The following is a 5,000-nucleotide window of genomic DNA, read 5'->3' on the forward strand; positions in this document are numbered from 1 at the left end:
TAATCATTAATCATTAATCATTAATGATATCAAAGTTGGGAACACTCCTAATGGAGCGTTAGCCGTTAACATAGTGCTATATTGAACAAACACACGTAGAGCGTAGCTACTGGAGCAAGGGACATAGATGCGTTTCGCTGGCATCTGGAAGAGAACTATCCAGTGGTGGGTAGAATTAATGAGATTTCCATTGGACAGGGGATGCCACACGCTCAACAGAATAAAAGGTACGTTGACTGAACAAATTAGAATAGAGATAGACGTGAAAAATCGGCTGAGGCGAGCGTGCGTTGTTCCTTGTGTCAGGCGTCATGCACTGGTTCGGATATGTCATGGCCGCGCTAGAATGCTAGACTCGGTCCCGGGGACTCGGTATGCACGGTTACGTTTTGTTTGTACGGACCTGATTGCGTTGAATGTTGCGTTGAATGTTGCGTTTAATGATTGCGTTTAATGATTGCGTTTAATGTTATATGCAGATGTAGAATATTGAAGGTGCTCCTAAATATTGACAATCGTAATGTATATCAGTCGGTGTTGTTGCAGTTTCCGCGTAGACTTTAACGAGGTGTCGCAGTACACAGTAGTTTGTAATAATTATATTATTATTAAATCGTTAACGCATGTAATTCAAATAGAAATACATGTACTGAAGATAGTCCTTTCCATGGAGAATGAATCTGATAAATGCCATATAGTGTTCAGCAGTTAAAATAATAAAATTTCTGAGTGATACAGCGCTGTACAGCATGAAGGAATAATATATACAAAAAAACGTCAGCACATTCGCCATTGTAATTATATTTTCAATGTGTTCAAGGGCTTGAAGAAAGACGAAGCTAATTACAACGTTAAATAGAGCCCAGCCAACCATCGAAGAATGAGTACCTGTTTTGTTTCATAGAATATACTAGATTAGCGCAGTTTCATTAATTCTCTATAGTGGAAGCAAGATTTGAAAATCTCATGTAGTTCAAATTGTGGTTCCAAATTGTTGATTTTACCACTGACAAGGCTGTATGTGTGTGCTCAATACATTTGGTGTGTGTGAGCACGAGTGTGTGTACATGTGTGCGCGTGCGTGTGTGCGCGTTATGTGTGTATGTGTGCGTGTGTGTGTGTGTGTGCTGCGAGGCTGCGAGACTGCGAGGCTGCGTCTCCGACCACCGTCTACGACTGGAGACAGAAGACTCTTGAAGAAAATACCCCAAGAAGATACTTGGAGGTGAAATAGATGTTGTATTGGTTGGTATTGTATTGGTTGTATTGTAATGGATTAAGGTATTAGTTGGTATATGTATAATGGTATTGTATTAGTTGTATTGTAATGGTATTGGTATTAGTTGTATTGTAATGGTATTGGTATTTAGTTTGTATTGTATATGGTATTGGTATTAGTTGTATTGTAATGTAATTGGTATTAGTTGTATTGTAATGGTATTGGTATTATTGTTGTAATGGTATTGGTATTGTATGTGTATGTACATGGTATTGGTATGTAGTTGTGATCGTGACAATGATGATGAACTCTCGCTGTGTTTTGGCTTCTGCTTATTTGTATGAGTCTCTAGATACTAGTATCATTCACAACATATACACGCGCGTTTGCACTTGCACTTTCGCTTGCACTTACACGGCATGCATGCACGCACGCGACGTGCAAACACATGATTCCACAGAAAACCGCAACGCTCGTTCTGGGTTAATGTTCCAAGTGCATCGCAATCGCTATTGCAAGAACGAGAACCACGATATACGGGAGATGAATGAAGTGTTTAGCCTCACGTAATATATCATACGTGATAAGCTGCTTGTGATGGGTTGGGACATAACGGGTAGTAGGCCACGAGGTTATGTATTTGACCACGAGGTTATGTGTTTTGGCCACGAGGTTACGTGTGGCCACGAGGTTGCGTTTTTGGCCACGAGGCTACGTGTTTGCATGACCACTAGGTTATGTGTATGTCAACGAGGTTACATGTGGCCACGAGGTTGCGTTTTTGGCCACGAGGTTGCGTTTTTGGACACGAGGTTATGTGTTTTTGCCACGAGGTTATGTGTTTTGACCACGAGGTTACGTGTGGCCACAAGTTGCGTGTTTGACCACGAGGTTATGTGTATGTCCACGAGGTTACATGTTTGACCACGAGGTTATGTGTATGTCCACGAGGTTACGTGTGGCCACAAGGTTGCGTGTTTGGCCACGAGATAGACGTTTTAGATATAAGGTTTACGTGTATGGCCACGAGGCTATATGTTTGGCCACTTCCAACCTTTAAACTCCCAAACTCCTAACCTGAGGCCACAAGTACGAGTACGTATGTATATGTATATGTATAAGTATCAGTGTAAGTAGAATTATAACCATACGTACAACTCTTATCCTAAGAGTAAAGCCAACCTACTAAAATCATTATTAACCTCACAGGGCATGAAATTAGCCAAAATGTAAACAGGCCCTTAGACAAAGCTGGTAGACAAATATCAGCTTTGTGTTTATTATGCATACTCGTAATATTTCAGTATTTTATTGCTATCAGTGGAGTTCTACTTGTTTGACAGAAATTGTTGGAACATTATTTACTTCTTAGTAGTCACTAAGTAAAAATCTAGTAAGGAAATTGGTAAATATTGTTGATATAAAGGCAAAATATGCAAAATTTTGAATAGGCCGAGTGGACTGATTATATGACCGGACCAATATAAAATGACAGAAACGAAAAAGCTAAAACCTTTGAATAAAAACATGTGGAGTTGTAGCAGCATTAATACAAGGGATATGACGTGAAATGACCTAAGCTTCGAATAACGAAAAGTCGTCAACACTGGTGAGTATAGCTTCCCTTCACTTTCAGAACAGTTTTTTTGCGACTTTCGCTCGCAAAGGGCACATGTAGATATGAATAGCTAAGAGCCTTAACAACTACATTGGTAAAGATTTTTATTTTCATCCCCCCCCCACATTATATAGGTTGATATTGATGATAAATAATTGTGTTGCTTTGTCTTTTTGCTTTTCATGTTTTTTTAGGCCCCCCACAATCTGGATCACCACGTTGCCGTCGTGTGGAGGCTTGAGTACTCCTGTGACTCTAAGGGTGAGGTCAGCAATTGTATAATCTTGCTGAACCCGCCAAGGATGAGGAGTCAGACTGAGTGATCCAAACCCGGCACCCGGGATTTCAGAGTTTAGTACTTGATTTTTGGAGCAGTTTATTTTACGATTTAATAGTTGATGCTTGCTGTCAATATTTTATTGTATCATTGTTGCCAGTGAGGAGAATTTACAAGCTGTGTATGTCATGGTGGTCGAAGAGAAGGTTTTTTTGTATATTGTATTTCGCGGTCGCGTGTATTATTTTCACGAAGGTGATATCGCATAGTGTGGTGGGAGTAGGCCTATATTACCTTTGTATTGTATGTGTATTAGGAGCTCATGCTTCAAAATGTTGTTGCGGTCGTTGGTTGATATTATTGTATGGTTTTGTGTATTATTTACAAGTTTTCTGCTCAGATATGAATACGTTTTGCTCGCCGGGGATAGGAAAGTATTGGCAGTAGCAGTAGCAGCAACAACAGTAGTAGTAGCAGCAGCAACAGTAGCAACAGCAGTAGCAGCAGCAGTAGCAGCAGTAGTAGTAGTATTCGCATGTGATTCGTGTATATACATTTTAATGCTCGTGCCAGGAATCTGTACACATGGGAAGGATTGTACATAGTAGGGGAACTTTGCTACGATATTGCAGAGGCTTGACTGACTGCCCATAGATGTAACGTAGGATACTTGTTTGCGGTCTTGTAACATGAACCATGTTTGTCCATGCTGTGAAGAGTTGTTAATATCAGGAGTCTATCCATATCAATATTGATAGACTCCTGATAATATAGAACATGTCGGTTAGCAAACATCAACGTGACTTTATTGTTTATTTGTTATAGCCCGCTCACCAGAGAATAAGAACTTTGGCAGAACAGTAGCAGCAGCAGTAAGCAGCAGCAGCAGCAGCAGTAATAGTAGTAGTAGCAGCAGCACCATCACCAGCAGAAGTAGCAGCTAGCAACAGCAGCGGCAGCAGTAGCAGATACCGCAGCAGCAGCAACAGTAGCAGCAGTAGCAGCGGCATCACCAGCAGTAATAATAGCAGCAGCAGCACTAGCGGCAGCAGCACTAGCGGCAGCAGTAGTAACAGCAGCAGCATCAGTAACAGCAGCAGTAACAGCAGCAGCAGCAGCAGCAGCAGTGGTAGTAACAGCAGCAGCAGAAGCAGTAGCAGCAGCACCATCACCAGCAGCAATAACAGCAGCAGTAAGCAGCAGCAGCAGTAACAGCAGCAGCAGTAACAGCAGCAGCATCAGCAGCAGCAACAGCACCACCAGCACCAGCAGAAATAACAGCAGCAGTAACAGCAGCAGCAGTAATAGCAGCAGCAGTAACAGCAGCAGCAGCAGTAACACCAACAGCAGCAGCAGCAGTAACACCAGCAGTAACAGCAGCAGCAGCAGCAGCAGTAGTAGTAACAGCAGCAGTAACAGCAGCAGCAGCACCACCATTGCCAGCAGAAATAACAGCAGCAGTAACAGCAGCAGCAGTATAATAGCAGCAGCAGCAGCAGCAGTAGTAGTAGTAACAGCAGCAGTAGTAGCAGCAGCACCATCACCAGCAGCAATAACAGCAGCAGTAACAGCAGCAATAGCAGTAGCAGCAGCACCATCACCAGCAGCAATAACAGCAGCAGTAACAGCAGCAGCAGTAACAGCAGTAGCAGTAGCAGCAGCAATAACAGCAGCAGCGGTACCAGCAGTAGCAGTAGCAGCAATAATAGCACAGCAGCAGTAACAGCAGCAGCAGCAGCAGTAAACACCAGCAGCAACAGCAGCAGCAGCAGTAGTAGTAGTAGTAACAGCAGCAGTAGTAGCAGCAACACCATCACCAGCAGCAATAACAGCAGCAGTAACAGCAGTAGCAGTAACACAGCAGTAGCAGCAGCAATAACAGCAGC

General features: G+C 42.7%; 1 protein-coding gene across 2 annotated transcripts in view; it reads left to right on the forward strand.

Annotated features, from left to right (window-relative positions):
* Positions 1 to 94: 94 nt before the first annotated feature.
* Positions 95 to 5,000, forward strand: part of LOC106815051 (alpha-amylase-like) — a gene marked incomplete at its 3' end in the record, with an annotated part of 11,669 nt that continues 6,763 nt past the window's right edge. The window contains 1 exon segment of one of the 2 annotated variants that reach the window (XM_014819477.1): positions 95 to 227. 2 annotated transcript variants of the gene reach the window in all.

Source organism: Priapulus caudatus, unplaced genomic scaffold (assembly GCF_000485595.1).
Source record: "Priapulus caudatus unplaced genomic scaffold, Priapulus_caudatus-5.0.1 Scaffold1030, whole genome shotgun sequence".
In the NCBI taxonomy this organism is placed as follows: domain Eukaryota; kingdom Metazoa; phylum Priapulida; class Priapulimorpha; order Priapulimorphida; family Priapulidae; genus Priapulus; species Priapulus caudatus.